The sequence below is a fragment of the Apodemus sylvaticus genome, chromosome 15 (genome assembly GCF_947179515.1).
Source record: "Apodemus sylvaticus chromosome 15, mApoSyl1.1, whole genome shotgun sequence".
NCBI lineage: Eukaryota > Metazoa > Chordata > Mammalia > Rodentia > Muridae > Apodemus > Apodemus sylvaticus.
In genome coordinates, this window is record NC_067486.1 from 30202893 (window position 1) to 30216113 (window position 13221).

A 13221-nucleotide genomic window follows, 5' to 3' on the forward strand; every position below is an offset into this window, starting at 1 on the left:
TATGGGGAAGGAATTTGGTAGGCATTTGCCCAAAGCTCGTAAGAGCTGATTTCGGCGAAAAGAAAGGGGTTTTTAAAAATAGGCATATGTCCACAGCTTCTAAGAGCTGTTTAAAGAGGAAAATGGATGCAATTGCTTAACAAGCACGCTTAACTTTCTGTGTATCTTTCCGTGTTTGTCCCGGTGCACCGACTGTCTATGTGTATGTTTATGTCCTCTCTGTGTCTTTGTGTGAATGACTGTTTCATGTTAAAAAGAAAAATTGGTAAAGATTTCATCTGCTGGCAACCTCTTGAGCCAGCCACAGTTTGTGTGGGGATTGATTCAAAGCCACGCTGCAGCAGCGTAGCTCACTCACCCAAGAGGCAAGCATGGCTGGGGAAAAAGCCGCTCTTAAAAGCCCAGAAACCTCGAGATTTGGGAAGACTTTGGTTTGGCTTGTGAAATTCATGTAGTCGCTTTATACTTGTTTCTAATTGGTTTTAATGGTATAAGGCTTTACATTTCTTGACTTAAGAGTTATAAATTAATTGGGTATTATGTAATAGGTATAGTGTTATTAAGAAAAGGTTAGTTTAAAACTGGTGATTCAGTGTTAGAGCTATCTTAACTAGCTACACGTGGCCTAACGCAACTCATGCTTGGTTCTTGTTTATAATTAGATTTAAAGGTATATTTTGCATGTCTTGACTATAGAGTATTGGCTTAAGTCACTGCACATGATTTAAAAGGTATAATGTTATTAACAAAAGTTAGGTTAAAGCTGGTAGTTTAGGGTAGTCGCCATTTTTAAACAACACGTGACATGACGGTTAAGGCTGGTAGTTTAGGGTAGCCGCCATTTTGGACAACACGTGGCATGACGCAATCCAGGAAATACAGGCCTTTGGGACGCTCCTAAATTGGCATGGTGTTTCATGTGAATCTTGGCCTGGAGATTAGACTTAATGAAGATTAAGATTTAAAATATTGTCTCTTTAATAAGTTACACTGTTATACACTTGAACATAAGAACTGGCATACAAACCTTGTGCTGTAAATATGTGTTTGCCATTGATTTTAAAGAAAATAGATTGTTTAAAATTGGGATTTGCTTCCAAAATTACAATTGTGCTCTAATATTACAAGAAAACATTGAGTTACAATAAAAATCAGTGTGTCATTGGCTGCAGTTTTCAGTCTGCAGGCTCATAATTCTTAACATTTTGTAATTAAGATAATTTTGAGAGTGATACAGCTATGGGTTTTAGAGGCCCATTGCCACTTTTCCACAAGTTTATAGGCTACAATGGTAGGAGCAAAATTTAACCCTCCAAGATTAAAAAGGATATCTCTGTGGAAATGTATTTGATATCAAGTAGTTTCCTTTGACCATGGAATTGCAGGTTTCTTTTGTTTAATCCTGAAAACGTCCTAGCAGGTTTGGGTCTGGTCTTAGTTAAAAGGCTCAGGTCTAGTCCTTGCGAAGGACTAAAGGTGGATCCTAGGGCAGATAAAAAAAAAATGTTTTGTCTCTGTTTCAATACTAGAAGTTAAGATCTTAAAATTTTCAGTGTATAATGTTCATAGAATGTTTGTTACAGGCCCTTGCTCCTATAGACTTTTAGAATTTTTAGGTAAATGGCTTTCAAAGGTTGTTAGGATATATTAATTGGCTTTATCTTATTTACCTCATTTTAAGCTTGCCACAAAAGGTCTTAAACCTCTGTTTTCAAGGTAGGAAACATTTGTTCCTTGCTTCAAGCAACAATCAAATTTATTATTAATGGTTGATCTATTACATGGCAAGCATTTTTAGGCAAAATTAATAATTGCTATCCAAAAGATAATTTGTACTATCAGATCACATGTTTATTCCTTTGTTTCTCCCTGCTTCAACACAGATACCTGAATTGGGTGCTATAGCAGCTATTTTTAAGATGTTAAAGGTCAAGCTTTTAATAATAGTAGATATACATAGCTCATGGTTTATAATTGCTTAAAATTGGTCCATTTTTAATACTGCTAATTCTTAATTTCTACAGTTTATACAAATGTGATTCAAATTTCTAAGAACAAAGGATATGTTCTCTAAATGACTGTCCTTTAGGTATTTGAAATAATTTTATATTTTGTGCACATCAAATTGTAAAGATTTGTTCTTGATGTCCTCAATTTCTACCTCTACCACGTAATGGTGTTAATCCTAGAGGACTTGTTATTACAGATAAATGATATTCATATTTCTAATTTAGAAGATTAAAAAAATATGTACATGTGACTAATGATTCATTTTTAGGCTGTCTAGTTGCAACTGCTCTAACAGAAAAAGCAACTAAAAATGCTATGTTTATTTTATATAATTACATAGTTATTGCCTATGTTATGGGTTATACTTTGTGTTCCACCTTAAATTAATAAAACAATATCTTCTTGGAAGAAAGAAGAGAGGGGAAATTGTGTCCCTGTGCATATAATTTAAATTATGCTTACATGTTTTTAAGAAAATTTTAAAATTTAGATGCCAAGAAACTCCTTGCTAAATGTATATGACATCTTGTAATTAGGCAGATTGATGTCTAGGTGAAATGAAGGAATTCACTTACTAACATATGCCATGATCCTGATTTAATATTGGGGGAGAAGGCATGTCCTCTGTTTTTCCACAGAATGCTGCAGAAGATATGCTGACTGTGTGCTTGCTGAATGCCCAGACCATGGTAGCATAAGAGCTATATTGGGTATATGTTCTTGACTTACCTTAATTGTTAAATGTCCCAGGTTAGATAAATTGCCTAGCTTCAAGCTTTTAGACTTTGTGGGACAGAACATGGAGACTGTTAAGCTAGCTTAGGAAAAATTAATCTAGAAGAGTTAAAATGACTCTTCTCCTTATTGTGTTCAGCTGACTTAACCATAGACTAGTCTAGAAATAATTCCAATATTGAAGATTCCAATTTTGAAGATGGCTAACAATCTTCAGCCAGCTGTGTTAATTTAACATATAGTCTCCACTTTTCCTGAGAAGTAACAGCTTATTTCTTGATTCACAAGGCTACCTCTCCCACCTCAGAGGCCAAGCTTTGGGTCCTTAAAGTTGTTAATTTACAACTGAATTGGATACTTCTGGGACAAGTTAATCCTATTCCACCTTTTAACTCTTGACCTTGTCTGTTAAGCAGACTGGCTGTCTCCACCCAGGCTCACCTGGATGGAGAGATTGCATGTCTGTTAAAGACACTTGCAGACCCCCCTGGCTTCAAAACTTACACAAGTGGATCTCCAAAGAGGGAGCCACATAGAACTCAGATCTATGTGTGTTTGTTTATGAACAAACATGGGTACCAGCGAGACGTGCGAGGCAAAGCACTGCATGGGGAGGTGAATTTCTGCTTCTGAGTCCCCAGGAAGTACACCTAATTACATAGGGGTTAACGTCGAGAGGCTGTCCTTAAAATAATAAGGGAGCCTGTTACCCCTCCTCTGAAAAAGACGTTATACAATATTTAAGAGGAATTATGGTCAATGCTTCCCCTCCTGGTTAAGGCCCGCCTTCTTATGAAGGATATTTATCCACTTGTTTTCTACCTCCTCATGTTCAAATTAATAAAAAAAGGGAGGACATGTACAGAGCCATATTGGGGCAGTCTTGCACTTGGTCAGAGTTTGACTTTGGTCAAGGTTAACTTCTCCCAGTTAGCCAGGATCCTGCTCCACCTAGGGTGGAGCGCTCGAAGTAAAGGTTAAGTTCATTGTTCCTCCAGGTATAGGAATCCCTGAATTAAACAGGTGACCCACCCAGCTGCCAGAGCAGTCAAGACGAAGACCTCCAAGAGAAGCTAGACAACTTCCACCGGAACTCAGCCTGGAGTCTGGGGGGAAGGGTTTGCCCAAACTGTTAAAAGGTCCGGCGCCATTAAAGTTTACGGCTTTGATCAGTGAACATTGACTTAGCCGCGCTTTCTTTTCGTCCCTCTTCCCTATAACCCCAAAATTCTCTCAACAGGTAACCCGGTTTACATGTGGCTGCGGGCAGCTACACAAAGAGTGCACATGGAAGGACCCATAGCTCCAGCTGCATATGTAGCAGAGGATGACCTTTTTTGGCATCAATGGGAGGGGAGGCCCTTGGTCTTGTGTAGGTTTGATGTCCTAATGTAGGGAATGCTAGGGTGTGAGGGATGAGAGGGTAGGTAAGTGAAGGAGCACTCTCACAGAGGCAGGGGATAGAGAGGATAGATGGGTTGTTGTGAAGGGGAAAGGGGACACTTGAAATGTAAATAAATAACCAATAATGCAAAAATGATACTGTAAAATAGAAAATGAAAAAATAAAGATAATACCTTTTCAGCTATGAAAAGTAGGTATATAAAGATGGCCTAAGCTGTCTCAGGTCAGAGTGTGTGGGAAAAAATGGAAGAAAGAGGCCGGGCGGTGGTGGCGCAGGCCTGTAATCCCAGCACTCTGGGAGGCAGAGGCAGGCGAATTTCCGAGTTCGAGGCCAGTCTGGTCTACAGAGTGAGTTCCAGGACAGCCAGGGCTACACAGAGAAACCCTGTCTCGAAAAAAACCAAATTAAAAAAAAAAAATGGAAGAAAGATCATCCTTGGGGTTGGGGATTTAGCTCAGTAGTAGAGCGCTTGTCAAGCAAGTGCAAGGCCCTGGGTTCGGTGCTCAGTTCTGTTAAAAAAAAAGAGATGGTCATTCCTATATTTGATTAATACTTTTTTTATTTTAGTAGTGAACATAGAACATTTCATTCTTTTTTGTTGTTGTTTTGTTTTAGTTTTTTTTTTTTTTTTTTTTTTTTTTTGTGACAGGGTTTCTCTGTGTAGCCTTGGTTGTCCTGGAACTCACTCTGTAGACCAGGCTGGCCTCGAGCTCTGAAATCTTCCTGCCTCTGCCTCCCAGAGTGCTAGGATTAAAGGCATGTGCCACCACCGCCCAGCTAGAACATTTTACTTTTATAATGTCTACCCAGAGGAGATGAGTCTTTATATGTGCTCTTATTTGTTTATCTGAGTATGAACAACCATGTCCAGTTCACATACACTGGCAGAGGACACTATCAAAATAGAATCTCACCTTCTCCTTGTTTGTTGCAAATCTTCTTTTGGGTACTATGGATGCTAAGCCAACTGGTCCACTAGCTTCCTATGAAAATCCTATATCCACCAACTATCCACTCCCAGAAGTGCTGATATTTGCAAAACACAGAGTTCATCCTCATGTCCTCAAATTTGCATGGTGAGTTCCTGTCTTACTTAGTTAAGTTTGTATTGCTGTGAAGAGACACCATGACCACATCAACTTTTATAACTGAAAGCATTTAATTGAGGCTGGTCTACAGTTTCAGAGAGTTAGTCCATTATCTACATAGCTAGAAGCATGTTAGCCTGCAGGCAGACATGGACAGGAGAAGGGCCTGAGAGTTCTAATCCTGATTGACAAGCAGCAGAAAGTACATGGATTTGAGGTTCTGAAACCTCAAAGTCTGTCCTATGGTGACACACCTACTCCAACAAGGCCACACCTCTAAATAGTGCCCCTTCCAATAGGCCAATAGGGGCCATTTTTATTGAAACAAGAGAGCTTTAGCCACTTATTGATTTCTTCAGTCCTGGCCTTAGATTTCAATAACTGTCAGAAATTATTGCAATTGCATCTCCTTTCTGTATTACAATGTAGAAAAATAATAAAACACATTGTCTTTTATGTTAAATTGCAACATTAGTTTAAAAACAATGACTTAGAATACAAAGAAAAGGTCATTGGCCATATGTAGACATGTGGCCTTTAAAGGATACATAGCAGAGATTCAGATCAGGAACCAAAGAACATTACACATGAATTAAAGATGTGGTCAGTCCCATAGACAGGCCACACCTAGAAACATTCTTATTGATAACAGTATAAAAGTGGGTAATCTGAAGTAAACCCAGAAGTATTTTCTATACCTTGGAAGGGCCTGTAAGTCCAAGGACAAACCAAAATTTAGAAAGAATAAAGGTCATAAGTCCCTTGATGGTGGTATATAAGTGACGTAATCAAGCAGCACTAAAACTTAGTCTTACTTTTCATTATTTATTGTTTCATTTGATATATTTTTTATTTACATTTCAAATGATTTCCACTTTTCTGGTCCCCCACTCCCCAAAAGTCACATAAGCCCTCTTCCCTCCCCCTATTCTCGCACCTACCCCTTCTCACTTCCCGGTTCAAGTTTTGCCTTATATTGCTACACTGAGTCTTTCCAGAACCAGGGGCCACTCCTCCATTCTTCTTATACCTCATTTGATGTGTGGATTATGTTTTGGGTATTTTAGTTTTCCAGGCTAATATCCACTTATTAGTGAGTGCATACCATGATTGATCTTTTGAGACTGGGTTACCTCACTTAGTATGATGTTCTCCAGCTCCACCATTTGCCTAAGAATTTCATGAATTAATTGTTTCTAATGGCTGAATAGTACTCCATTGTGTAGATATACCACATTTTTTGCATCCATTCTTCTGTTGAGGGATACCTGGGTTCTTTCCAGCTTCTGACTATTATAAATTGGGCTGCTATGAACATAGTAGAGCATATATCCTTATTACATGCTGGGTTATCCTCTGGATATATGCCCAGGAGTGGTATAGCAGGATCTTCTGGAAGTGACTTGCCCAGTTTTCTGAGAAACCGCCAGGCTGATTTCCAGAGTGGTTGTACCAATCTGCAACCCCTCCAGCAGTGGAGGAGTGTTCCTCTTTCTCCACATCCTCCCAATACCTGCTGTCTCCTGAGTTTTTAATCTTAGCCATTCTGACTGGTGTAAGGTGAAATCTCAGGGTTGTTTTGATTTGCATTTCCCTGATGGCTAATGAAGTTGAGCATTTTTTAAGATGTTTCTCCGCCATCTGAAGTTCTTCAGGAGAGAATTCTTTGTTTAACTCTGTACCCCATTTTTAATAGGGTTATTTGGTTTTCTGGGGTCTAACTTATTGAGTTTTTTGTATATAGTGGATATTAGCCTTCTATCTGATGTAGGGTTGGTGAAGATCTTTTCTCAATTTGTTGGTTGCCAATTTGTCCTTTTGATGGTGTCCTTTGTTTTACAGAAACTTTGTAATTTTATGAGGTCCCATTTGTCAATTCTTGATCTTAGAGCATAAGCTATTGGTGTTCTGTTCAGGAACTTTCCTCCTGTACTGATGTCCTCAAGGGTCTTCCCCAGTTTCTTTTCTATTAGCTTCAGAGTGTCTGGCTTTATGTGGAGGTCCTTGATCCATTTAGAGTTGAGCTTAGTACAAGGAGACAAGGATCGATCAATTCACATTCTTCTGCATGCTGACCTCCAATTGACCCAGCACCATTTGTTGAAAAGGCTATCTTTTTCCCTTTGGAAGTTTTCAGCCCCTTTGTCAAGTATCAAGTGGCCATAGGTGTGTGGGTTCATTTCTGGATCCTCAATCCTGTTCCATTGATCCGCCTGCCTGTCACTGTACCAATACCATGCAGTTTTTAACACTATTGCTCTGTAGTATTGCTTGAGGTCAGGGATACTGATTCCCCCAGAATTTCTTTTGTTGTTGAGAATAGTTTTAGCTATCCTGGGTTTTTTGTTGTTCCAGATGAATTTGAGAATTGCTCTTTCTAACTATATGAAGAATTGAGTTGGGATTTTGATGGGTATTGCGTTGAATTTGTATATTGCTTAAAACTTAGTCTTAATTATTTAATAGTATGCGATTCTTTCATTATAGAGTGACACAGCCCATATTTTAAATTTATTGAAAATGTATTTATTTTCAGTCACATTGTCCTGCACATCACTTTCATATTATGTCAGATTTTATATGAAAGTTGTCAGCAAGTCATTGGGGTCAAATAATTGTCCAAACTGACTTACAAAATACATTTCACTTCATAAAGTTTCATCTCTACAACAAATCATGGCATCAGATCCTAGAAGATCACTTTAATATATGTTCCTGTCAAAGTGTGTGTAAGTATCTGTTAAAGCTCTGTCTTCTGAAACTCAGCTTTTTGGTATGCTAATGCACCTGCCAGGAGCTCTAATGAGGTGTGGGTCTCTCTGCTTTCCCCTTTATTTTCTTTTCCATTTCACTTCTTATGTCTGAGATCCCTTCCCACACCCATCACCATGTCAGTTAACAGTTCTATTTCTACACCATTTAGGTGGACTATTGAGCTTTCTGTTCCCTCCCAATCACAGTATAATTAGTTGAGATTTCACATTTTACATAATCTCTAAATTATAGCTGTAATTAAAATGAGAACTATTTTTAAGGATTAGTTGAGTAATGCATTTAAGAGAGAAGGATAACAGGATTAGTGCAAAGAGAGTAGAAAATGAGTCCCTAAATTTAGGAAAATCTTTTGAACCAACTAATAGGTTTTTTTTTTTTTTTTAAGTTTTTAATACAAGTGTGTTAAACTAAAATCTTAGTAGTAACACTATAGGTGGGAGTGAGTGAGATTGCACCGAATAAGTGGCTTTTAAAATATACTTTTTTATGTTTTCTTGTATAGAGGTTGTTTTTTGTCATTGTTCTTGTTATATTTATGTTGTATCTGTACATAAGTATTACATACCTTCCATGGCAAAGGTTTAGAAGTCAGAGGAAAGCTTGGAGTTATTTCTCTCCTTCCAATCCTTTGTTCCCAGGATAGAATTCAAGCTGTCTTGTAAGAAGCACTGGAGATAACATACTAAGCTGCTAAGACTTTATTATGGCTTTACCTCTTTTAAATGTGTGTGTGTGTGTGTGTGTGTGTGAGAGAGAGAGAGAGAGAGAGAGAGAGAGAGAGAGAGAGAGAGAGAGAGAGAGAACTGATTTGTATACATAGTATGTCTTCATGTGTATGGTCATGTGTGTGCCGTGGTTTTGTATGACATGTAGACTACAGTTGCTGGACATCAATATCCTTATACAATGCATGGCTTCAGACTCAAGTCATTAGATTAGATGACAAATGCTAAGCTCTCAGGTCTGCTTCAAAGTTGTTTTTATTATATGAATGATTTACAATGCATTTGATATTTATGCTTCATAAAATAGAACATACTTCTTCAGGGTATGGCAAAGGCACATTTCTTTTAACTTACTATGTAACAGTGAAGCCATAGCATTAATGAGTTATCAAACAGTGGCATCTATAAATAACCCGAAAGTGGTTTTTCAAGATAAAACCATTAATCAAGCTGCATCTTCCTACAATGCCAATTTCAAAACAAGTGCTTAGTAAGAGAAAAAATGTGTTAGTAATTTAATATATAATTATGAATGCTTTTAAAGATCAATTTATAGAATCATTTATTTCAATTTGCTACTTAACCCTTAGGAGCTGTCTTTTGTAATGTAAATACTTTTCTTTTAAAATTAAAGACGTGTGTGTGTGTGTGTGTGTGTGTGTGTGTATACCTTATTGCATTAATGGACATTCTCCTGTATTTGGAAATGAGATATTCAACGTTTTCTGTTTTTACTCAGGAAACAAGTACCTTGTGTTTTGAGACAGGATCTCTCCCTGTGCTTTGAGGTTAGCTGATCAAGCTGTACCCCCAGAGCTCCTAGGGAATTAGCCACCAACCAAAGAGTGAACATGGAGGGATCCATGGCTCCAGCTAGGAATGTAGCAGAGGATTGCCATTTCAGACATCAATGAGAGGAGAGGTCATTGTTCCTAGAAAGGCTCAATGCCCCAGTGTAGGGAATGTGAGGTCAGGAAAGTGGGTTGGGGGCGTTGGTAAGCAGGAGATAGGGGCTTTTTGGTGGGGTAATGAGGAAAGGTGATACCATTTGAAATGTAAATAAAGCTAATATGTAATAAAATAATAATAATCCATCCAATCAGTGACACTGCAGGAATCCATGTCACTGCCTTCAGAGCACTGAGGATAGAGCTACATTGCACAATATCTGAATTCTCCTTTGAGGCTTTAATCAAACTCAGTCCCAAAAGTTTTATGCAGCAAAGCTGGTCTTCTTCTTTACGAAACTCGATTTGCAGAAAATATTGAAATATTTGTACAGCAAATTTAAACTTAAACAGTAAGAGTCTTGTCACCATCTAACAATTATTTCTGTAGCAAGAATTCTTTTCTTCTGGGAGTGTTGGGTTTTTGGTATGTATACTCATGTGCACTCAGTAGTACATGTGTGTCATGTGGATTCACTTGACCATGTGAGCATATGTATGTAGCGATCACATTATCCTTCAGGTGCTGGCCACCTTTCTGGTTTTCTTTCTTTGTGTGTGTGTGTGTGTTGAACACAAGTTTCCTCTTATGTCCTCAACAATGGCTGGCACCAAAGAAGGTCAGGCTGGCTGATTTGCAGGCATCAGAATTCATTGTCCTCCAACTCTGTAATTCTGGGATAGGAAGTACAGCATCATGCAGAGTTGTTTTCAATATGAGTTCTATAGAGAAAATACATTTTCTCATGCACAGAAAACATTTAACTAACTAACTAGCCCCCCTTTTAGCCCCTGCTTTCACTTTTTTAAAGGGTTGTATGTTTATAAATGTCACTACAGTCCTATGATTATATCATTTTTGCTTTTAAAGAATGTATATTTCTTAAAGGAGGTGCTCTTAAAAGAAATTTTTCTGTGATAAATTCACTAGTTTAAATTTCTCTTTGAAAATACTAACCAGATAAATAAATCCAAAATATATGGATTAAGAATGTGTAATACCCTATGAATTTCTTCTTATATACATTGGTTAAAGTATTAGAACAGATGCTGAATTCTTTTTAGATGCTGTCCAATGTTTTGAGACTCAAGCAGCAGCTTGAAGACACTGGTTCAAGCTCTTTGAAGCTCTCTTCCTGGAGCAGAGTTAAAAATGTATTGTGTATTATGGTTGTTTTCACAGGTATTTATTTGTGATATGCTGTTCTTCTATGTTTCTTTTAGGAGTGTTGATCAAAAATACATGGTTCAAATTTTCAGCCACCTCTGAAAAGCATATAAAAGGCAGTAATCTTTTCCCTTCCCTTTCCTTTTTCTTTTCATTCTTTTCTTTTCCCTTTCTTTTTTCTCAGGGGTTTCTCTATCACTGCTTGTCTGGCTTCTTTGCTCCCACACCATCTCTTTCATGAATGCTATCTCTCTTCTTTTCACTCGCTCTTTTGGTAATGTCTTCACTAGATCTCTGAGGGTGTTGTAGAATGTATTTTAATTCATTTTCTTATCAGAATCCGTGCCAGATCTATCCCCCACACAGATTTGTGTTTTTGTTGTTGTTTTCTTATATCTATCAAGCCCAATTTGTTCTGGTTTTTCATATGAGTCCTACCTCTGGGAACAGCTGAACTTCCAGGGACATACTCTAGATGAACATGAACAGCAATTGAGTGCCAGAAATTCTTTAGTTAGGAGTAAGTCTTTACAGTCACCTTGCTTTTGCAGGTAGTAGTTTTATTTTTGTCTCCCCTAACCTTGTACATGCCTGTGTACAGTGCCATAGATGCTTTCCATTACACATATGTAACTGCCTTGCTATGTTTCTAATGCTTCCTTGTCATACTTCTTTTCCTTTATCTCTTAAAGTCTTTCCACCTCCTGTTTCACAATTATCCACAAGGATTTAGATGAAGGTCATGTGGTGGAGAGAAAACTGAAATCATCAAATTTACAGATAAATGGATGAAATGAAAAAACAATCATTTTGACTGGGATAATCCAGTCTGAGAAAGACAAATGTCACATCTTTTCCCTCCGTAGATATTAGCACTGAATCTCTAGATACATATGTTTTCTACAGAACTAATAGAGTTCATGAAGGCAGCAAACAATCAAAAACTTTTCAAGGGTGCTTCCAAGAGAGGGGCATAGGATGCAAAACATTCACTTAGAACAACTAAGGTCAAAAATCTAGAAGAAAAGAAAATATAAAGTAAATTAAAATATAAAGTGAGCTGTAGAGGTTTTAGAAGGTAAATTTTTCATTGTTTTTTAAACTGAAAAACTGATTTTGGTTAGAGAGATGCAGTTAAAATATAGAGAAAGGATCTATGTCTCTATTTTTTTTTTTTGCTTTTTTGTCTATATGATTATGCAGCAACCGATTATGAAGTAATTCATAAATTCATGCAAGAAACTCTAAGCAACAGTGATGTCCTTATTGTCCCAGAAAATGCACAGACGTGGAGTCAGACATATCTGCACTTGAATCCCTGTCTTCCAAATTCTAGCTTTTGACAAATGCTCATTCCTTTTTATAGAAAAGAAAACTGGCTAATTTTGTTGTACTCTGCAAAATTTTAAGATGAGCTTTAAGAACACAGAAGGAATTCAAATCTGCACTTTTTAAGAGGGTAGCTAGTTTCATTCAGCTAGCAAAGTTTTTGCCAGATCATAATCCATATTTAGCTATGGAAAATGTTCTCGGCAGAAATTCTGCTTCAATGAATGTGGAGGAGGATCCAAAAATCTGCCTGCTTAACAAGCAGCCTGAGATGAATCAGATGTTCATTACATTTTATGAATTGCTGCTTCAGATGGGGACGCCTCACAGCCGTCCGTGAGTCTAGATTTGCTCAGAAACATTAATGCTCTGAGAATACTTTTGGAAAATTCACTTTAGGCATATTATACTAATAAAATAATTCAAAACAAAAATTGTTCTCATAGTTTTTCTTCTTAATATCAAGAATCATGTTGGAGGAAGAATAAAAATGTTGCTTGCTATTGCTGCTGCTTTTCACATACCTTAGTTATAAACTTAGGAAGAATTGCAACAGTGTGTGCATCACATGTAGAATGACTCCTTGTGCTTTAAATAGTATGATCAAGAAAAGTCCTCACAGGAGTGACCAGCAGCTTGTGCTTTAGTTGATTACAGATAATTCCCTTTTTTCAAGAAGAGTCATTGCAATGACAATATTTCTAGATTACATACCTGCTCTCATCCTGATATGATAAAAATTTTTATTCACTCCTTCTTATTGTTATCTGTGGACTAACTAACCTTGTTGCAAAAATTAAATGTTTATTCCATAAAGATAAAATATCTTAAATTGATATGCACAAATTAGTTATAGTAGCCACACACAATCCTTATTAAATTGAGAAAGGAGATAGAGTGCACTCTACCTTTCCAAGAAAGTTGAGAATTGTGGTGACATTCTTTTTTTTATTCAATATATTCTTTATTTACATTTCAAATGATTTCCTTGATCCCCCCTTCCCGAAAGTCCAGAGGACCCTGCTATACCACTCCTGGG